General features: G+C 35.3%; 1 long non-coding RNA gene across 1 annotated transcript in view; it reads left to right on the top strand.

Annotated features, from left to right (window-relative positions):
• The window catches only part of LOC116643832, a 42,581-nt gene extending 20,086 nt beyond the window's left edge, over positions 1-22,495 (top strand). The window contains exons 2-3 of the long non-coding RNA XR_004301637.1: positions 5,740-5,819; positions 21,778-22,495. This is a non-coding gene — a long non-coding RNA (uncharacterized LOC116643832). The remainder of the gene's footprint in view (positions 1-5,739; positions 5,820-21,777) is intronic.
• Positions 22,496-24,049: the final 1,554 nt, after the last annotated feature.

Genomic DNA, 24,049 nt, shown 5'->3' on the forward strand with positions numbered 1-24,049 from the left:
CTGACTTCAACCCAAACTGGAATACTTGTGAGTTGACATCTATCAACACAGATTGACAAGATACCTGGAAGAGAAAATAACGTGTTGTTTGTACAATAATTAAAAATACTAGTTGTAAGACTATCCTGAGAAATCAAGAACATTTTAATTTCATGAAGCGATAGTTCTTACCAAAAGCTTTGAGGTGGAAACTGTATTATCTCAACTGTCATATCAACTAATATCAAATATCTATACAAACTTGGAAAAGACAATTTACTTTTAATGTAATATTCCATTTTGTAAAACAAATACCATAATATCCATGCATGCTCTTCACAGAGTTCTTAAGGGAAAAGGAGCCTCAAAAGTTATAACAATAATATAGAAGAAAAGAATGATCAATGTAACTATACATTTTTCTAAGCTCCTTTGTCCTCTGACTGGAATTACCCTTCTAGAGGAAGTTAGATTCTATACTGAGGTATTTTCTTTTGTTTTCTTAACCAAATACCTCCGTGACGCTTGCATTGTCCCAATAGCAAAACACCAGCCTACATTTCACTGACATTTGGGAGTAATGGAGTATCGGTAATGTATGTCAATACTGTTTAAAAAGTAGTTGTTAAAATGTGTACGAAGAAATATATGCAAGGAATTCCTATCTTTGGAGCCCCTCAGCTATTCTCACTAGCATAAACCTAAGTAAAACTTCACTTCCTTTCTCGAAACTAAGAGATTCTTTGTTAAAAGCAATACCAACAACCTTTAACAACAAAACCTTTAATTAAAAAAAATTCTATTTAATCACTCCAGTTAAATCAAGAAGAAAAAATAACCTTCAAAATAAAATGTTGACGCTAACTTCATGAAGTCAGAGACTGAGTTTTATTCTGTATACTTCTATATGCACAGAAGCTGATGTTTAGTAAATAATTGTAGAACTTAATTGAATAAAACATCATAAAACCATTAATTTCACAATGAGGGACAGTAAGTTCTTGTATGTTGCAATATCAAGAAAACCCCTTGCTATTATATTATGAACCCACTGAAGTATTTCTCTAAAATAAATGATTCTTTGATCTAATCTCCCTTTACTTTAGACCTATGGCAATTTCCACATTCTGCCCTATATTTTATAACTAGAGTACCTAGTTTAATCTTTTGTTCCACTGTCAAATTCTTTAAGAATAGAGAACTATGCTAAGGTAGGGCCAATTACAGAATTTATCATATTGTAAGTGCTCAGTAAACATTTATTGAGTGAAATTGATGCCTTAAAAGCATTAGCCTCAAGAACCACAGAATGTTCATGGTGTTATACTTCCTAAAGTGGATGCTGGTAGGGTCCACCGGGTTCCCTCTTACCAGCAGGAGCATCTATCCCTTAGCCTGTTAGTGTTAACTGTTAAAAATTCACAGCTGCCTCTTTTTCCAGAGAATTTACTTCAGCCAAAGGGAGCCAGCTCACTCAGGGAGACATCCCCACTCCCACCTGGCATAGACTTTGCATACAAGATGCAGGCTCCTTGCCTCAAGGCAGGACTAACTCTGTGGAGCAATTTCCCAAGTGCATTTCTCATGGAGAGTACTCCCACAATAAATCACTTGAACAGGAACTCCCATCTTACACTCTGTTTCTAGGGAAGCTGATCTAAGGCACTTCGTGCTGTAAGTGCTCCTAGAAAACAGACTCAAAGGATAAGGTCTTGGCTTTGCATCACTTGCCAGCTAATTGCAAGGAGTACCCCACCCCAGGTGGTAGTAGAGTAATGCACATCTCTGACAATCATAGCAATGTGATTCCAATGTGTTTGAACTGGGATCTGATACAATTGCCTGTCTGGGGAATTTGAGAAGGATGGGAAGAAATAGCAACTATAGAACTGGATGGCTATTTCTCAGCATGACTGATTCATTTAAGAGTAGAAATAACAACCTTGGGTAATCAGATTAGCGATTTTAAGGCAAGTGTGAGAGAGAGACTTCGCGGTATTTAAATAGATCCTCATCTCTTGCAGTTCAAAAACAGACACAGCCAAGTAACAGGTACAACATTTAAGTCTGAGAGTGGCAAACAATCAGGGAAGGTTCACACATTAAAGTCTCTTTGACAGGGAAGGAATGGGGCCCTTCAATGTGGTACAAGAGTATCTTGGTAGATGCATCGAGAACGTTGACTCCTCGATTTCTCCTGTACCATTTGTATCTCCCAATATGCTCCATACGCCCTTGTAGGAATAGAGAGACCCTCTTGCTGAAAGAAAAGGCAGAACATTCCAATTAGACAGCTACTTTACAAGAAAATGCTTTTCCACCACCGGGTTTGTCCTCTCTCCTCCTGACCGTGATAGAATAATTTGGATCAAATTGTAGCATAAGTGTACTGGGAATATGTGAAGACAATAAATGGAGAAGAAAGATTATATGTTAAAGGGGCTGTTACTGACTAACATGCCTGGTAAGAATGCCTGAGAATGAATCCTGTGGGCTTGAGAAAAAGAAAGGGGGATAGAAAGTTGGATAGAAGAGCTTGTAAACATTATACGAGACCCAAACACTGGCAAGGACCCTGTTGACAATTCTATCATGCTTGACTCTTGGAAGCTTAGAAAAAGTGACCAAAGTGATGGTTCATAATAGAGTACAGATGCCAGAAGTACCATGACAAACTAGTGGGATGGACCAAAAGTCTCAGAGACATGGGTGTGTTAGAATCAATCCATCATAAACCCACCTTAGAACCATGTTCTAGGAGAGGTTTCTGAGCAGCCTCCAGTTACCAAGGACATGGTAAATGCAACGGGGAAGACAGATTCTAGAATCAGATAAAATCTCAGTAGTAGCTGTTTAATTAGTATTAAAAAACAAAAATTCAACCAAGTAAATTTAAAGATGAAATTGGCTTTATTTAACAAATCATGAATTGAGCATCATCCCATCTAAGAACAGAAAGAAGCCCCGTCAAGCTGTAGAAATGGAAATGGAAGGTGAACAGGAAAAAAAGAAAAGTATTAGGAAAGAATGCATTGTTTCAGACAAAATCACCTTCCTAAGGGGAAAAGAAGGGGGTCTATTGGGCAGATTATCTCACTAGTGCTGACCAGATAATTTAATGCTCACTGATTAAAGATTGCATTCTTGGAGGGATGAAACTACCGTTAGGTTAGGTACTAAATCTTGGTTGGCTGATGTGTAGTTGGATACAAGTGATTCCATTTTGGGTCTACTGTCTCCCCCAGTAGTAATAGGGACAATAAGACCTCAGAAAAGCAGAGGCCAGCTGACAACACCTAACCATCCGAAGCAAGGTAAGTGTGGTGGTGTTAGCTGGAAACAAGTTTAGAATGTCAATCAGGGATATGACCAGCAGGTATCCATGGAGATGACTTGTAGTACTTGGTGTCTCCATGAACTACACTGATGGGCAGCCAAAGTATTTAATACATCATTAAAAGGGATTAAGAGTGGAGGTGCTGAAGTCAACACTTTGCCCATGTCTAGATCTAAGTCAGTCCCATGCGATAGAGAGGTGCAATCCCCTTTGGAAGAATGCATTGTAACACCAGGAAAAAAAAAAAAAAAAGAGTAAACAGGTGTTATCTTCACAGTCTTCCAAGAAACCTATGATCATTTCCTGGGGTAACCATACACTGGGGAAGTGGGCTGTCAAGTTCTTTTAAGTGCAGTTGGATATAGGGCAAACGTAAGGATCAAATAATAATTGGAGTTTTAACCCAGCACCATTCCAAAATTTGTCCATTGTGTACAGAGACCCACCCCATAGTCATTTCTTCAGATTGTAATTTAAATGGACATCCTTGGTTGTTTACAACACTCTCAATAAGATAAGAGCTACTATAGTAGGAAATTCATATGGAAGCCTCTGAAACTGCCCCTTCCCCACTATCAAGATAATAAATAAAAAGCCATATTGTATCCCAAGGGAATGACACAAGTAGATGTCACACTCAAAGATTCAAAGGATGCATTTAATTTATAAGTCTGGCCCCACGCAAAACTGGAGAGGTCATTCCAGGTAATAGGGAGCTACTGCAAATTTCACCACGCAGTAGCTAAGGTATTTTTAATACCACCAGTGACTCTTGATATGGCTGTGCCCAATCAAAGTATATTTCAACAGTGAAAGCAAAATAAAGATGTTTAAACATACACAAAATCTAGAAGAACTCATCACCAGCAGATTCACACTATAGGAAACATAAAAGAAAGTCCTTCAGGCAGACGGATGTTAACTAGACTCATTGTGGTGATCATTTTGCAATATATCCACATATTGAATGATTATGTTGTACACCTGAAACTAATGTAATATAATATGTCATACCTCAGTTTTACAAAAAGGAAAAAAAAACAGAATACTTAAATATCAGTGTAAATAAGTATAATTAGCTCTTACTATCAAAGAAATTATTCAGAATTACTCAAGTACAAAGCTTATGTTTCACCAGAAAAAAAAATGACTGGCTTTATTTGTATATTAAAATGTAAAGACATTGTATTCATTGTTATGGGATATCTATGAAAATATTTTACCTAGTTGATGATATTATTATTGTAATTCTTTATGGCCATGTGATGATATTAATAATTTACAGATAAGCTAATATATCATTTGTGAACATTATAAAATGATATGACTAAATAGTTTTGAGAAATAAGCATACATCTTTATATAAATATTCTTGAGGACAGATACCAATATTTTCGGAATCATTGTATCACATTGTAGCAAGATCATCTAACTTAACATATGAACCCAATGGTATAGATTTGCTCAAGGACTCTTGCTGTGGAAAGTAATTGAAAATATTGTCAATTCTCCCACTTGGACAAGACATGTAATTTTAAACCAACCTCCAATATTTTCACAGTTACTGATTCATTATTCCATTCATTTAATGTAAGAATCTGACAAATATGGTTTTCTTCCTATACAAATTCATTATTTATTTGAATCAGTCTTTTCATTTAATTAGTATACATGTAAAAGAAAAATATTAATTTCTACGTCATCAGAAGCTACAATATTGAGTAGGAAATAATAAAATCAATACAAAAATATTTTGTACACGGGCGCCTGGGTGGCTCAGTTGGTTAAGCGACTGCCTTCGGCTCAGGTCATGATCCTGGAGTCCCGGGATCGAGTCCCACATCGGGCTCCCTGCTCAGCGGGGAGTCTGCTTCTCCCTCTGACCTTCCCCCCTCTCATGTGCTCTCTCTCTCTCACTCTCTCAAATAAATGAATAAATAAAATCTTTAAAAAAAAATATTTTGTACACTATATTTAAAGAATTGAATCAACTGAGCTCAAATACTGAATTCATCACTTACTCTGGGCAAAGGTACAAATTATTTGAAACTGTTTGGTGCTTACCAAGATATGCTTGACTTTTTTGAAGCCTAAGCCATTCTGGCTTTATAAAAAGCTATATAACCCCACACACACACACAAACACACACACACACACACAGACCTAGTAATTTTTTTTTTATCTTCCCATACCTATAAGGACAATAGATGTAAAATATCAACATTTACTTATCCAATTGAATTAATTACTTTGCTCTAGTAAGAGTGAAAATTTGTTATAATTTTATTTGCCATAAGCATCACTTGACTGTCCTGTCAGTGATGATTACAGTTAATTTAAGAGTGTTTGTATTCTTTATTTAAAATAAAAAAAAAATTAAAACATTCTGATATGCTTCTATTTTTGCTTGGTTTGGGAACAGGAAGTGTAGAAAATATACTGAAGTTAAAATAAACAATCCTCTCCATGTGAAGACCAAAGTTTGATTTGGAAAGCAAACAAGTAAGTGCCAGTTTGATCAATTATATGTGATAAGACATTTATATCAAGAGTAATGGAAACTTGAGTGAAGAAACAAATTCTGCTCTAGGGATTCACGTCACAATTTAGAAAGGAGATACTAATTACTCTGGTCTCCTTTGCACTTATCCCCGGTGCCAGAATAATGTTGTTACATGTTACATGCCGTGTCTGTACAGTGGATGATTCTCTTTGTTTCTAGTCATGTCTTACCGGATTTATTGCAATAACTTTTTCTCCATTGTACTCCTCTTTATTCCAGTCTTCCCCAAACAGCTGTATTATCTGTTCCAAAACTATGTGAGTTTATGTCACTCTCCTTAAATATCAATGGCTTCTGATTAAGCCCAGACAAAACCCCAAGCAATTGTTCATGGTCTATGGGAATTTTCATGAAGGGGAGCCCACCTACCTGCTTCTCCAATCTCATCTCATGTTATTGTCTCTAATACCCCATTATGCCCCAGCCATTCTGGACTTTTCCGAGACACTTGAACACATTATCAAGACTAATATTTTCTTTCTTTTTTCCCTGGGCTAATTTTCTTCCAAATGTTTGTGTGGCTGACTTACTCTCAACATTTAAGATATTACTCAACTGTCACCTGATCGCCTAATTTAAAATGCCTCTTTTGCTGCCTTCAGTCCCTCTCCCTTATCCTACTTTATTTTTATAACACTTATAACTAATTTTAGGTAATGTAATATATTTATTTATATTGTTTATTGTAGGTATTCTTTATTTTTTTATTTTCCACCATCTCCCCAGCACTTAGAATTATGGCTGGCAATAAGTATTTTTGAATGTTTATATCTATTTTCTAAAAGACTTTATTTATTTATTTCAAAGAAAGAAAAGAGAGAGCATTACCAGGGAGTGAGGGGAGGAGCAGAAGGAGAGGAACAAGCAGACTCCACGCTGAGCATGGAGCCCAACACAGGACTCAACGAGGGGCTCGATCTCATGACCCTGAGATCATGGCCTGAACTGAAAGCAAGTCAGACGCTTAAACAACTGAGCCATTCAGATGCCCCTGTATCTATTTTTGAAGTATGAGTGGCCATCGAGAGGAAAAAATAACCATTAATGTATATGAAACACTATGAAAAATGCATATAGATATACTAGTAAAGCCAATATATAACACCAACATTGGGAAAGTTGCAGTGACTTAAAAAATAAACAATATTCCAGCTTATCACATTTTTGCACTTGAAAAATTTGGTAGCAATTTTTGGGTGTTGGTGAAAGCCATTGGAAGAGGTAAGCAAGAACAAGTTTATATGTGTATTTAGTAGATTCTGTAGCAAGCTGGGTAACGGCTTCCTACAGATGTCCCCATCCTAATCCCCAGAATCTGTGAACACGTTATTTCATATGGCCAAAGGACCTTTGCAAATATGATTAAACCGAGTGTCTTGAGATGGAGAGATTATCCTGGATTGTTCACATGGTCTTATTGCAATTACCAAGGTTCTTATGAGAGGGAAGCAAGAGAACAAATCAGAGAAAGTAGTGTGACAATGGAAAGGGAAAGAAGAGAGAGATTTGAAGGTTTGCTGCTTTGATGGTGGAAGATGGGGCTACGGGCCAGGAAATGCAGGCACCTCTAGAAGCTGAAAAGGCAAAGTAACAGATCCTGTCCGTGAGAACATAGAATGAAACAGCCCTGAAGGACTTGAATTTCAGTGCAGTGGCAACGATTTTGGACTCAGAAGTCCAAAATATTGGATAACTAGTGTAAGGAGTACATTTGCATTGTTTGAAGCCACCTACTTTGTGGTCATTTGTTACAGCAGCAACAGGAAACTCATAGAGATGCTATTTCAGAAGAAAAAGACAAGCTGTGTTATGTTGAAAGACATCAAAAGAGAAAGTAGAGAGGGGGTGAACAGATTGGAAGCTTCTGTAATAATCTAGGAGAGACAGTTTTATCTAGGATTAGTGCAAGGACGGTAGTCATAGAAGAATACTATAAATACAAAAAAAGTTTCTGAAAGTTGACAGAACCTGGTGATTTAGTTGATGTTGGGGAATTGGAGAATTCATTGGAGTAAGAAAATTAAAGACAAAGTTATAGATTTCTGGATTGGGAAAATAAGCAAATGGGAATTCATTTAATATGCAAGGCAAGGAAGGAGTTAACAGAATGTGATGAATACACTTTTATATATTGTTTGAGATTTTTCTGGATATTCAAGAAAATCAGGTTTAGTAAGATGGAAATAATGGTCCTAATTTCAAGAACTTAAAACATAGTTAGAGGGCAAGTAATATTTGCAAAGAAGTTTAAGCCTTGGGAATGGATCAAATTGCCCAGGAAGGAAATGTAAAATGAGAAAAGAAGGTAAAGAGAAAAAGAATAAGAAGTTTAATAAAGAGTAGGGACATCAAGCAGATGCAATTAAAAATAATATGGTATAGTATATATGTTATATATATATATAATATGTTATACCAGGGAAATATCAAAGATTGATATACCACTATATGCTTGTTCATTGCAAGAAATGGCTAATGTTAGACAGAAACAAAAAATGGCAGAATGAGGCTGGGATATCTTGTAGGACTGAAGGAATATTTAAACACTCAAAGGTTACCAAGAAAAGATAATACAAAAGATTGAGGATACTCCAGGGGTGAGTACTTGAGCTTCTCTAAGACTGATACTTTCCACTGACTCCGTCTCTGAGCCCACCATTCCAAATTTGAAGGTAGGACAGCCTTTGCTTTTCTGATTAAGCCTCAGTCATTGGCAGGTGCTGGGTACCTGGTCTTAGGTGTATAGCTTTACAAGTTCTGCCCCTTCCTCTGAGATGGAGTTTGTTTGTGTTTGTTTTCTTTCCTGTTCCTTTCTTCTATTCAGTTTTCAGAAGTCATCAGTGTTCTTGTTCTTTTCTCCAAATAACAAGGCTCTTGATCCATAGGGTAGACAGGGCACATGGAGAAGGTTAGAGTTTTAGCATGACTCCTGTTCCATCTCTCAGCCAGAACCTGGAGAGAAGCCTCCTCAGATTCCTCTCCAGTCCTCCCTGTAAAGTGGTGGTGGGTTTCAGGGAGGCAAAGACTTTAAGAGAAGATGAACCTTCTTACGCCAGATGCGCCATAGCAGCCACACTTGGTCACTAGCAATTTATTAAAAATATTTAGTTGAGTCTTCTTCCTGGTTTAGATAGCATCCAGCAGCTCTGTCCCAGGTACACACATGCTGAGATCTTTCCCCTGCAGGGACCTATCTCTCCCCACATGCTGATTTGCTTACCCTGAATTGTTTCAAGAAAAGTTGTTAATTTCCAATTTGCCCATTTTTTCTTTTTTCATTGTTGTGGGGGAGAGAATGAAGCTTGCCCAACTCTCTACATTTCCTAGATGGAATGTGATGTCTTGAGTAACATTTGGATTTCACATGAATCGTTGCAAATTTCTTATTGTTAATTCTTCAAAAAACAAGGAATGACAGTATAGAAATATATTATAATTTAAGATTTGAAGCCTTGTTCCAATGGTTTAATGCCTCATTTTCAGACATTATTCAATAAATGTGCATTGAGTGTTTATTGTAGATGTCATGAGTAGTCTACCCAGATGGGAATAGCCTCCTTCAGAAAGCAGTTCGTAAGGTATACTGATATATTTTCTATCCACTGAGCAGAATAATTTTGGCAGCAATTGTAATATGTGAAATTTCCAAATATCATTTCTATTTATACATACATAGTTATATCTGGCTGCATTCCAACATATATTTAATAGCTGAAGGAGTCATTGAACTTAAGACCAAAAAAATAAAAAGAAACGAAAAGAAAGAAAAATTCATTGACAGTGCCCAAATCTACTCTCTATAATGAGAACAGAATGTCATTTTTCTAAAAGTTATCAAATAGAAAAAGAGAGAGAGACAGATGGGCAGAATCCTATAATTAATGAGCATCACGGCTCTGTGCAAATGTCTCTTTCCTCCTCACTAGGGACGGAGAAGGACACTTCAGCATGCGGCTAGGTGACATATTCCTGTCCGGGTCCTAAAACTCTCTTCTGGATGCTGGTTCTCTTTTGCAACTCCATGTGATTCTGCCTAGGGGTGGCTTCTCTCCATTGCACTCAGAGAATTCTCAGCTGCTCCTTCTGCTGTTACGGAGTTGGTCTCAGCTGACTACCACGCCCACAGTATCTGTGCTTCTAAGAGTCCTTGTTTTGATGCCAACCCTCCTATAACTGCTGGCTAGGCTGGAACCCAGGAATGGTTTCCTTCTTGTTTCTGAGCCGTGAGTAAACCAGGACCACGTCTGTTAGAGGGGAATTTTTCTTCTTTTAAATTTATTTCAATTTTGTGATTTTGTCGGGAAGAGAACTTCTTTCTTTATAAGTAAAATCTCAAAAATAAGCTTCCCATAGGGCGCCTGGGTGGCTCAGTTGGTTAAGTGACTGCCTTCGGCTCAGGTCATGATCCTGGAGTCCCTGCATCGAGTCCCGCATCGGGCTCCCTGCTCGGCAGGGAGCCTGCTTCTCCCTCTGACCCTCCCCCCTCTCATGTGCTCTCTCTCTCTCTCTCATTCTCTCTCAAATAAATAAATAAAATCTTTAAAAAAAAAAAAAGCTTCCCATAGCACAGAAGCCAGGGAATTTCTAACAAGGCTTCTTTCCTTCAACTGAGTATCTTCTGCTGAAGCACCCTGCAACTGTACCATTTATTAGTTAGTTCATGCCCACTGTGTGTGAACTGCATGTTCATACTGGATAAACATTATATTCAAATGTTGCCTAATTAACATTGTGTTGCTTGACCTTAAGTGTATGTGGCATTTTAAGAATTATTTTATATTATGCATGAGACATATTCCTGCATCCAGTGTGAAGTAAACATTAAAGAAAAAAACAGAAGTCACTTTGTTATTCAGGCATTAATTTTAAATTACATATTTTGATAAACCTTCAAGGTTCACTGAGTTACCTTCTAGTAGACACAGTCCTCTGCTGTTAAATGAGAGTCCAGAATTCTAAAATAAGCACCACTAGTACGTAATTGCAGAGCTTCATTTTATCAAATTATTAATAGAGTAAACAAGAAAATTCTGTAGAGTTGCACTGGTCAATAGAAATGTAATGCAAGCTACAAATGTATGTATGTATGTAATTTTAAATGTTCCAGTAGCCACATTTTAAAAAAGTTCTTAAAAAGATAAAATTCATTTTAACAACATATGTAACCTTAAATATTATCATTTTAATATAAATAAATAATTATTAACAAAATATTTTTCATTATTTTTTCATATTAAGCGTCCTTGAAATCTGACATGTAATTTAAGCCTAGAATTCAATTCTTTCCAGGCTAGTGACATTTTAAGTGGTCAATAATGTGGCCAGGGGCTTCTATATATGACAGTGCAGCTCTTTTCTTTTAGAAAGAAAGAGCTAGTCTTAACCTAATTCAATGCATGTGCTGTGATAATGAGTATTTATCTAGAGGCTTTTCTTCAGACCATGGCACGGTGGTCTGCATCGTCCTAATATTTACCCATCTAGGCTAAATCATGAACAATAGCTGTTAAAATACAAGTAGTTTCTCAAAGGAGTAATGTACAATTCCATTATCCAGCATTAAACAGGTAAGGCAGATAACTTTATCAAATTAGTTCTCAAATCATATACTATAGCTCTTAGAGATAGGCTATTTAGACCTATATGCTTGAATATTTCCTTTCCCAGCACCAATCTTAGCGTATCATAAACATTAGTTACTCAAATAAAAATGTGCATTGATTGTTTCATGAACCAAGGAAAGAAATAATGCTGCATATTTGGAATATGTAAAATATGGTATGATATTATATGATACATTAAATGCCCTGGTAGCTCAAGAGAGAGAGTGTAGGCAGAAATGGACAAAAGAAGACATCTAACAACATAGTTTTAACTGGTATCCTGGTAAGAAGGACGGCCAGTAGGGAGTTTTCAGTGGCAGAACTATATAAAGAACTTTTGAGAAGAGTGATATATTGAATGAGAATGCATATCTTAATCTGGCTTCCATTTCTTATCTAAAAATGGTTGCACATTTTCCACTTTACTATAGCTATGTCTTTTTATTCTGACACTTGACCACACTGACCATTGTTATAACAGTTTCCCACTTCTAAGTATCAAATACTCATGGTATTTAGGTTACAGAAAAGCTGTTATATTAAAGACTCAAGAATACGTTACTTACACATGAAAGATGTTTATTTCCATGTTATAACAGTCCAAAGTTGGCATTGTTTCTGGCTAGTGTAGGGTACCCCAAGCCTTCCATATGCTTGCTCATCATGTGGATGGTGTTGCCCTCGTGTACATAGTTGAGAAAGGCACATATACACCTCTACATTTCAGCTTGTGGGAAGTGAAAAAAGAAGTAAAGAATAAGCTCTCGTACATTGAAGAGTACAAGCCCAGTAAGTGTGTCCAGGAATGTGGATTTAAAACATTCACTCACATCCCATTAGCTGGAATCTAATTTACATGGCAACACTTAGCATCAACAGCTTAGCTAAATCTTTTATTTCCATGGAGAAAGGCAGACATATGGGGACATCTGTAAGCCTCTACCATTCATGTAAATCCACACATATTGCATATGTAAATTTATCTATATATATAAATGTGTATATATGTAATTCTACATGTATATGAATAATCAATGTATACTGCACATATAAATACATATATAGTTATATATATATAATTATATATAAGTGCAATGAAGTGCAGATATAAGACTATTCCCTTTTGTTTCAGTTTTCTGGTTTCAGAATAGATATTATCATACTCTGGTTTTATGGTAATCATAATTTAAGAATTGAGTAGTAAGGGATAGCATTGTATAAATTCTATCCTACTTTTTAAACATTATTTCAAAGAATGTCTAACATGCAAAAGTAGAACAGTGTATGGAACCCTTATGTATTCATTACCCATATGCAACTATTGTTTTAATCATGGCCAAACTTAACTCATCTCTGTCTGTATTTACTTCTGTCATCACTGAAATGCTGTGAGGCAAGTCTCGGAAATCATATCATCCATAAAACTGCAGGTATAAATTTGAAAAGAGAATGATGTTTTGTTATTAATACTACAATGACACATTGTCACAGCTTTGTGTTTTAAATAATTACTGTATCCAAGAAAATGAAGATGAAGTCTCTAGAAAGCAGAATGGTCATTTAAAATTAGCAAATATCATGAAAATTGTTGAAAAGGACCAAGAGCAAAAATTTACTTTGAAGTGACATAGATATGGCTCTCTGACTATTGAAGTTAAACACATTTAAGAAGGTTAAAGGATTTACAAGTTGAAATGAAATGAAATTTTCTGAAAAATACTGTGTTTGCTTTGTAATTTGTCAACATAGTATAAGGTAGTATTTCAAATGAGCAGGTATGTGTAGGTATTGAAAGAGAAATTCTAAAAATAGAATAAAAATATAGATTACAATTGATAGTGTATGCTATTTAGTTTTTTATTACTGTAACACCTTTTAAATATAGAGTTCAGAAAATATAGCATAAATGAATAAAATGAATAAAACTTAAAATAGTCAAAAAGAGACAGATTATAGAGAAGGAATGACAAGTAAGGGAGTTATATTTTAAAGTGTCTGATTTCATTGATTTTTTTTTTTCAAAAACGTATGAAAGCTAATTTTTGGATGCCATATTTAATTCTTCCTAGCTTTTTAGATACCATGCGTCTTGAAATTATTGCATAAGCATTGTTTTATTGTTGTAAGAATACTACATGAAGGTGGGCTTATAATTTGAAAGAACAGAGGTAAAAAAATACAATATATGGCATTGTCTAATAGTGTCAATTTTCTCTCACAAATGTAACCCCCAATATATATCTTTCTTTTACTATATGAAATTTAGTTAAACTTTGCGGGAGTTAAAAGACCAAAAAGATCAATTTTCTGATTCAAACATCCTTATACAATCTTATACAATCAGGAAACACCTACAGATATTTCAATATCTGTATCCTGTAATATAAGCTTTTATTTATACTAACTACTTGTAAAACAAGGTTTTTCCTTCCTATAATTAGAAAGGTAGGCTTCTATAAACTAAGCTAGAAATAATAAATTATAGTCATTATAAGTCTTTCCAAATTTATGTTCTGTTTTTACGTGTTCACTTTAATTCTGCTTCATATACAGTTAAGTTCTAGCTATGAAGTAAAAGACGTTAGAATTGAAATATTTTCAAAAGTCAAAAGGCTGAAAACACTTTTTTACTAAGTCAATAAGACGCTAAGGGGATCAAATATAATCCATTTTAAAACACAATGAATTCTTCCTGAAATTGAGGTTTAGTTTTAATTCCAATGATATTTAAACATGTATATTCAATAAAATCATTAACTAGAAAGAGTAGATTGTGGTTTTATTAGAATATGAGAAGCCTGTGAAAATGAGTTTAAGTGTATATAGCTAACGATGCGTGATGAATCACGATAAATCTTATCATGTTAAACCTAATTTTCCAAATCAAATAGTCACAACTTACTTATTTTTTAAAGATTTTATTTATTTATTTGAGAGAAAGTGAGCACAAGCAGGCTGAGGGGCAGAGGGACAGGTAGAGTCCCTGCTGAGCAGCAAGCCCCATGCAGGGCTTGATCCCAAGATCCTGAGATCTTGACCTGAGTCGAACTCAGACCCTTAACCGACTGAGCCACCCAGTTGCCCCTCAAATATTCACAATTTAAATTTCAAAATTTTTCTTCATATTTTGTAGCAATTCCATCTCCAACAGAAATCAGAACAAAGATAAAAGAAGAAAGTGTAGGGATTTTTTTAAATATTTATTTGTGCTCTTCCTTACATTACTCCAATAATTATATGTTCTACCAGAATATGTTTTATGATGGATCTGGGAAAACCATGCCAGTCTATTGATTTGAAGATTTTATTGCCAGCATAAGGACATGTGTTTTCCTATACAATGCCGGAATAAGGCAAAACCCAGAAATTTCTCCAGAGTGGGAGAAGAACCAATGTGAAAGACAGAAGCTTTCTGATATTGAGGAGAATTACTAGATTCCACTTTGCACTTTTGCTGTGAAGTAAGGTTTGTACATTCTAGAACTTGGCATCACATATCCAAGTTTCATGCTTTTTCATTTCTTCTCCAATTTTGTCATCAATTCTCATGGTCAGCTATATATCTCTATTATATCTATACATTTCTATGATATGCATGTATTTTGAAAACAGTGTCTATTGATATAGTGTTCTGATTATTTTCCTTATATCATTGTCGTAATGTCTGTCTTGGATCATAAGAAATTCTCTGGTAAGAATAAACGCATATAAATTGGTCTTTATGGAACAATTTAAATATCATAAAGTTTTTTTTTTTTTGCTTTTTTGAAGATGATGCCACATAAGTAAATGGTAAAATAGAACAAGTTGACATACATAATATTGTGGAGTTGGTAAAGATATGCCTCTGTATTTATGTAGGTTGAACATAAATGTTTGTTGAATCATAAAAGTGATAATTTGCAAGATTACTTTCATACTTTACTTAAAAATATTGCTAACTTTTTGTTTTTATTTGATTTGGATCTAGAAATACATTAAGACCTTTTGTCTTTATTTTTCATTAAATTTTCTTTTTATGTGAGTTCAGGTCATTACGTCAAAATCAATGCAAAGACAAAATAATATTGTGTCTAAATGAATTCTCATGTCTTGCATTTCAATCCCTCCATAGGCAAGGATAGTTTATATTTTTTTATTTCTATTCAAATTCATATTTTAATATTTTCCTTACAAAAATTACAAATTTATATTTACATATGGGAAAATTTTAACACAGATTTGTGATTAACATTTTGGGATTCTGATGAAAGCATACACTCTCTCTCTGCCAATGGAGGATGTTAGGGGGCTGGGATAGAAAACGTGATAGAGAACATTTTTCAAAAAGATCATCTTTTTTTTTTTTAACAGAAAATCAGCCACTGTTAATTTAGAAATCATCTGTTTTCTGAAGAGACCTAAATGCTATTGACCAGCTGGGCAAACCAAGTAATACTCCTTATGGCAGGGTGTGCAAGGTGGATAACAAACAGGTTTAGATGAGGAGGAAGAGGCAAGTCACAGAGCATGAAGCGAGAGACAACTGAACTGGAGCAACCATCAGACTGAAGGGTTTCAGTTCCTGCACGTCTTCATGAAAGTCTTAACTCAAGAAAAAACATAATGCAATTTACCTCTCTGATACTTAAAATCTAACATGCCTTTGACTTTAGAAATCCATTAGTTATATTTTTGGTTTTTTTAGTTTGTTTGTGTGATGGCTATATGGATTATTTTTGTTTAGGTTATCCTTCATATCACTTAATCTTGAAGGGTTTTAAGGCTTCTTCTATATTTAGATATTCTATTCTTGAGAAATAACTAAGGCGCATAGAATCCTTAACTTAGAGGTAAATAGGTCATTCAGAGACAGCTTCATTACACTGCCCCCCAAAGCTATGAAATCATAGAAGCTCAATACAAAACAATTCAGAGAAAATTTCTGCTCTTACATATTACCTTTATATTTCTTTTTCCAATATTACTTTTAATAAACACTTTACTCTGAAGCAAGTGGAAAAACTATAATTTAAATCATTCTATAAGATACTTGCAATATGGCAATGTTAAGGATACAAGTCAAGGGAAAAACAAATGAAAATTTAATATATTACATTAAAAATGGACACTTTATGACACACATCAACTCTTCAGATTATATACAAAAATTAAATAAGCAATTTATATTGTGATATAACTCAATAAATAAAGCACAGGTCAGCATTCCCCATGGCCTTTTTCGAGGAACACTATTCCCTTTAGATAATCTGTTCAAAATGGTTCGTTCCATTGCCAAACACTTTGGCAAGCCCTGTATACTGTACCTTCAGGGGGACTGATCTTTCATAAAATCATTTTAAATATAACTAAGACAATTTTCATTATAGAGACCTGTTAATTTTATCACCCACTGCCTTTACCAAAGTGATTTGTTCACCAGGCTATTTTTTCCTCTTTTAGAATGTATTGCCATCCCATGAAATAAATCTCTTAAGAATAAACTCTGGGATATAATGTCATTTATTAAATTTATATATAAGTCAAATGAAAACCTATTTAAATATAAAATATCTTAATTATGGTTATTAATATGTTAATTATTAATAATATAATAATGTATATATTAGGATTCCTTTTTTTAGGCTCCTGTTTTAGGCTCATAGTTGTGAAATCTTATCTCCTAAGTATGTTATTTAAAAATGTTTTGAATGTTTCCTTCCAGATCTTGTGTTATTTGTACATATAAATGAGTTTTGTGCTTTCAGTTTTTTTGTCTTTTTCTTTCATTTCAGAGGGTTTTTTGAACATATTTAGTATTCCATAGTGTTCCATGTGGAATAGTGTTCCACATCTATTTTTATTTAAAAGAAGGGCATTAAATATTGTTTGGAAGTCCTGTGTATGTGGACAGGGCTGTGGGCTTTTTTGGCTGTGTTACAAGGCAGTAAAGCAGAGTTTTCAAGAGTCATTCAGTTTTTCCAGAGAAACATTCTCCCCTGCCTGAGGAGATAGGACAGGCATAAGATTTCTTGCCAGCCTCATGGGAGCAACTGGACAAAGAGCTTGAGACATCTCTACTCTTGTATTTGAAGGTTCAATTGATCCCTCTGTGCATAGTCCTGAACATTAACCCTTTTTACTACCATGTCGGATAGTTATTCCAAAGCCTCTGTTTCTAAGTTTCTCCTGAAATAAACCTTATATTTCATAAGTATGGTTTCATACTGGGTGGAAAGTCAGAGAGTAAGCAAAAACATTTCAGGATTTCATAAAAAGGTTGGAAGAAGGAACTGGGAAGGAGAGCCCAATGGCTCTATCAAAAACTTTTGGTTTCTAACCATAAGAGACTTAACTGTAGGAAACAAACTGAGGGTTGCTGGAGGGGAGGTGGGTAGGGGGATGGGATAACTGGGTGATAGACATTAAGGAAGGCATGTCATGTAATGAGCACTGGGTGTTATATGCAACTGATGAATCATTAAATTGTACCCCTGAAACTAATAACACACTATATCTTAACTAACTTGAATTTAAATAAAATCTCAAAAAACAAAAAACCAAACCAAAACAACAACAAAAAAAACTTTTGGTTTCTTTTCATTAGCCCACTCATTTTTTTTTTTCAGTATAGTATTTTATCAATTAAAAATGAAAACAGGGGCACCTGGGTGTCTCAGTTGTTAAGCGTCTGCCTTCGGCTCTGGTCATGATCCCAGGGTCCTGGGATTGAGCCCCGCATCAGGCTCCCTGCTCAGTGGGAAACGTGCTTCTCCCTCTCCCACTCCCCCTGCTTGTGTTCCCTCTCTCGCTGTGTCTCTCTCTGTCAAATAAATAAATAAAATCTTAAAAAAAATAAATAAAAATAAAAAATAAAAACAATAACAAACCAGCAATTATAAATCCTGACTGAAAAACCCAAAATATCACAAGATCCTGAGTATTTTAAAAAATATTAACATCTCAGATTAAAATGATAGATTGAATACTGTTTGGTATGATCTACTTCAATCATCAAGTTTTTAAATATTAAGTATTTAAAGTATTAGTTTATTATAGTTACCTCTGTTATCTCATATATTTCATTCCGAATTCTTCATTACAGGACAAGGACATGTCTGGGGCCATATTAGGGACACGTGGGTCACCAATGATATCAGACATCAAGGGCAAGCATTCTTTTACTCTTCTGTAATCTGAATATTATTTTCTTTCATGCAAAAGAAAAGAATTTTCACATGAAGCTTTTATCATTTTTCCCATTTTGTCCTGCTTTTAACAAAATAACTTTACAGACATAAAAGCTCTCTTTTTCTTGAAAATCTGCTCCAAGAGAAGAACCAATAGAACATTCATTTTTTGAAATGATCCCATAAGTGTTTGAAGTCTCTTTCTCAACTATTCAGTTTGGTATTACAGCTGTAGAAGGGCACACCCAAGATATTAGTTTTGATGCTTTCCCTCAAATGAAGAAAAATCTTTTCATTCAATCCTTGTTAAAAACCCATAATATTATTACATAATCCTTGCGATAAAAATAGCTATTCATAAAACCCTTATCTACTCAAAATCACAAATGTTTCAAGACTGCAAATAACTATAGTCTGTCAGTGTTATGTATCAGTGGGTTATACCATGAATCATTTGACATGTAAGCAACCAAGCTCCTGACAGAATTGGCTGATATTAGAAAATCCCAGTTTATTCCAAAACCACACCATGTAAGTGAAAGTGATACCAATCTCCTCTCACATTATGTCTCTCTCAGCACTTATGTCCAGCATTGTCTCCTTCCCTATAACATCATTCAGTCAATCTGTAGGATGTTTTGATGAAAAATCAAGGACAGTAAGGAAGATCAAAGGTAGACTAACCAGTGAAGATTATTTGTCTCCTTCCCTAAAAATTAGGCAAAAGATACGGATAGAAGGATTGAATGAGTTCAAATGGAACAACTCTAATATATTTATGTTTAAAAGGAGACTAATTCTAAAAAAATAAGAATACCCAAATATGTAACAAAACTGGAAAACATGAAAATATGTCTTGAAAGAATGATGTGGCCAGCACTTTTCAAATGTAAGGATACATGTGAAGACTCTTCTGCAGTTTACAATTACAACACTATCGGGGATGTTGCTTTCAAAACTGGCTCATAGAACAATTTCCTTAACTGAAACAATAACCACTCTGACTCAGGTGTACCATCGTACCAGGTTGTCTTAGTTACTGGTACTTCCCAATTTTATATGTTTCCTCCGTTTGCTGTTGGGGTGTTTGAGGTATAACTACCCAGGAAACAAATAAGCAAACCAACCAACAAACAAAAACATGCACATCCAGAATTGACATTAAGTTCTTTTTGAAAGTTATTTAGTCTCTTTAAGGATTAGACTAGCAGGGTGCCTGGGTGGCTCAGTCGGTTAAGCATCTGCCTTCGGCTCAGGTCATGATCCCAGGGTCCTTGGATCGAGTCCCGCATGGGGCTCCTTGCTCAGCGGGGAGTCTGCTTCTCCCTCTACCTGCAGCTCCCCCTGCTTGTGCTCTCTCTGTCAAATAAATAAATAAAATCTTAAAAAAAAAAAAAAGGATTAGACTAGCAACCAATTAAAGTTCAGTTACTGAACAACCTTAGTTTGGATTAATGTTATGAGGCTGTTTTCCATTTTGTTTACTTTTCTCCATATGCAAATTAATTTTGGTGGTTCCGTGCGACAAAACATTTTGCAAATGACAGTAAACATTTTGCAAACTGAGTATCATCCACACATCATGTGTTCTTTAACGAGAACAAAATAAGGATGCTCATTCAGTCATAATTACATTCATTCAATCAGAAACATCACCTGCCATCTTTTTAGGGACAGGCCCACCAGGGAGTCTGAGGAACCTTCAGGCAGGCAGATTGTGGAATGCCAACTTCTTCAGTAAGACTGAGAACATGACTTACACTTAGGTAACTATAAGGTTTTCTTATATTACCTCAAGAATCTCATCTTATGTTTTCCAAATGACTTTAAATGAAGTTTAGAAAAATTCCTAAAAAGAAACTAAGTAGGCTCTTGGGTTCGGTATCTATTGAAATCAGTTCAAAATTTGATGGGTATTTCATATACTTGGTCCATATAAATACACCTTCACAGTTGTTTGTTTCCCTAAAAGTCTCAACTCTTTTTTTTTTTTTAAGATTTTATTTATTTATTTGACAGAGAGACACAGCAAGAGCAGGAACACAAGTAGGGGGAGTGGGAGAGGGAGAAGCAGGCTCCCCGCCGAGCAGGGAGCCCGATGTGGGGCTCGATCCCAGGACCTTGGGACCATGACCTGAGCAGAAGGCAGATGCTTAACAACTGAGCCACCCAGGCACCCCCTAAACATCTCAACTCTTAAAGAATAACTTGCTGAATAAGAGATAAAGTACTTATTGCTTATTAAGTGAATTAATAAGTAAAGAAATTTTTATAAACAGATCCAAATAATTCTTTTGTTTTCTTCTTCAGGTTCAAAGGGTAAGGTTTTAAAGCATAACCCCGCAATTAGATAGATAATGTGATTAGATTATTTTCCAGAAAAAAAAAAATAGAGACAACCTAAGAGTGATAATGTGGCAACCTACAGAATTATCTTTCTTCAGATTACCATGGGGGTATTTCAGAGAGGGATATATTGTGAGATTTAACATACAAAAGTTTCTTTCTCTCTATGTCCCTAAATTATACATACCATTCAGTGCCCTGCAATGACTGGGAAGGAATGACTAGGATTTTTAAATCAAATGACTGTTGGGATTTTTGAGGACTTTGCAAGAAATGTCTTTCTCTAATCTTTTCGCAGATTTAAGCACAAATGACTGGCATAGAATTTAGATGCTGATATGAAAAAAAAATTATGCCAATAGATTGATGGACTGATGGACAAACAAAATGTTTTCTAAAATGGTATATGTTCCCGTATAATTAAATGATTTATGTTATTAGATGCTTTTCTTAAGGCAGTGTAAGTCTCCTCTATTTCCCTTAGGTCTATGTGAGGCAACACATTTTCAGGGTCAAGACCACTGAAGATATCCTGAAAGAGGGAAAAGAGAGCTTCTAATATCACGTAGTTACCAGAGCACCACGTGACTCCACCGGTTCCTCAGGAGGGAGCTGTATAGTGGGTTGAATAGTAACCTCCTCTAATTCTTATCTACCCAGAACCATACAATGTAACCTTATTTGGAAGAAGGATGCTTGCAGATTTAATCAGTTAAGTTAGAATGAGGTCCTACTGGATTAGAGCAGGGCCATAAATTCATTGACTGATGTTTTTATAGGATGGGAAGACGCACAGACCCACACAGGGAAGAAGACCATGTGTTGATGGAGATGGACTGGAGTCACAGGGCTACAAGCTGGGGAATGCCAGGGGTTTCCAGCAACACCAGATGCAAGGAGAGAGGCATGGGACAATTTCTTCTGTAGAGACTCCACAAGGAACCAACCCTGTGAACACCTTGATTTCAGATGTCTAGCCTCCTGAACTGTTAAAGGATAGATTCCCGTTGTTTTAAGCCACCATGTTTATTATATTTGTTATAGCAGCCCTAGGAAACTAATGTAGGAGTCTCGTGAGAATGTTAATGAAGTAGAAGAGCAACAGAAATAATAGGATTGAATTTTGAACATATAAGTGGAATCATTACAGTTCTTATGCCAAAATATTTGCTGTTAAATATCTAAAAGAATGCTGTCAAATATTCGAATATTAATGAAGACAAGAGTACGTCTATAGCAAATACACTCACATATATACCTACATAGGTAATACCATTTCTTAAGTTATTGCTTGTTTCTAATTTACATGAGCACAGTAGCCAAAAAAAAAAAAAAAATGCTCATTGGGTTTCCTTGTATTACTTTATTAAGAACAGGAAGGGTGTGTGGGCCCTGGGGATCTTGTGGGCACAAGAACTACTCCTTAGTGAGAGCCTCACAGACCTCTTTTGTGTATGTTTCTAAATCTGTGCAACAAAACTCTTGGACATTATGAGCTCTAACATACTATATAACCAACTAATCACATGATTTCCTTACTAAACAAATATTAAAAGTTTATTTCTCTGAGAACTCTATTTTATTTTATTATGTATATTGTATATTATATACATTTATGTATGAATAATATTTCATTATGTGATAATGTAAAAGCTTATGCTATATGTCATTCCAATTTTCTAGAAGGAATGAAATACCATTGCCGTTGTGAATGTGTACTTCAACTGATCTGACACACGTTTACTATTTCAGATATATTGAAGTCATTCTTCCTTCTTGCACAAATATCTGTAATATAATAGTGACCTGCCTTAGTGCTGAGGTATCTATAGTATTTAACTACAACAGAATGTTTACGTAAACCATATTATGAAACAGTGTATTTTAAATTATGTGTGATTACATAATATAGTAGTTAGGTCTTATGTGCTCATTTGTCAATACGACATAATCGTTTCAGCTCTGTACTTCAGGGGCATTTCTGTTCTTTGTATTTCAGTTACCAAATCTCTGTAGATTTAGCTGTTATGCAGATATTTTACTAAGGGACCTCATTAAAGGGCAGTTAGTTGGTCAAGGCCTTGCTAAATACTTTCTAATGCATAGTGATCCCGCAGTCCAGGTTAGCAACTTCAGGGAGGAATAAGAATAAGATTATGTATAATCTCAACTGTTTTTGCAAAACCTACAAAGAGCAGATTACTTGCATTCTTCTGTTCAGATGAGGGGGTCAAGATACTTGTAATTTTGCTCTTTTGTTGACACAGGGGGCACTAAGAGATAGGCTGATACTAGCATGGTGAACACCAGCAATGAGCTCAGCTCTGCCGTGTCACTGATGGCTCTGAAAGTGGTCCCTCATGTTGTCAGCAGCACGTACAGTCATCCCCCCCTTACGGGAGGGAGATACCTCCCAAAACCACCAGGATGTCTGAAACCACATATGGTACCAAACCCTATATATGCCCTATTTTTCCTAGACATACATATCCATGATAAAGGTTAATGAGGCCCGGTGAGAGATTAACAAAAATAATAACAAAATAGAGCAATTATAACAATATACTGCAACAAAAGTTATGTGACTGTGGCCTCTCCCAAAATATCTTATTGTACGGTACTCACCCTTCTTCTTGTGACACTGTGATGAAATGCCTACATGATGAGATGAAATGAGATGAACGGACATAAGCATTGGGATGTAGGGTTTGGCTACTTTGACCTTTGGATGATAATGTCAGAAGGATCATCCGTTTCTGGACCATAGCTGACCTCAGGTAACTGAAACTACAGAAAGCCAAACTGCATTCTGGATAAAAGGGTGACGACTGTATACTAGTGAAATCATCAAAAAAAAAAAAAAAAAAAAAAAAAAGGCCCGAACAGTACATCACACATTGTATTACTCTAAAGAGAGCTATAAGTAGATCATGAAATCAGTAAATCTTAACAATTTGTTCAATGGATAGTTATTAAAAAAATATTTTATGATGAAGAAATCTATGTCTGATGGTAAGCAAATATATCTATCTTCTATAACTCTTTACTTTT

The sequence above is a fragment of the Phoca vitulina genome, unplaced genomic scaffold, assembly GCF_004348235.1.
Source record: "Phoca vitulina isolate PV1807 unplaced genomic scaffold, GSC_HSeal_1.0 scaffold27, whole genome shotgun sequence".
NCBI lineage: Eukaryota > Metazoa > Chordata > Mammalia > Carnivora > Phocidae > Phoca > Phoca vitulina.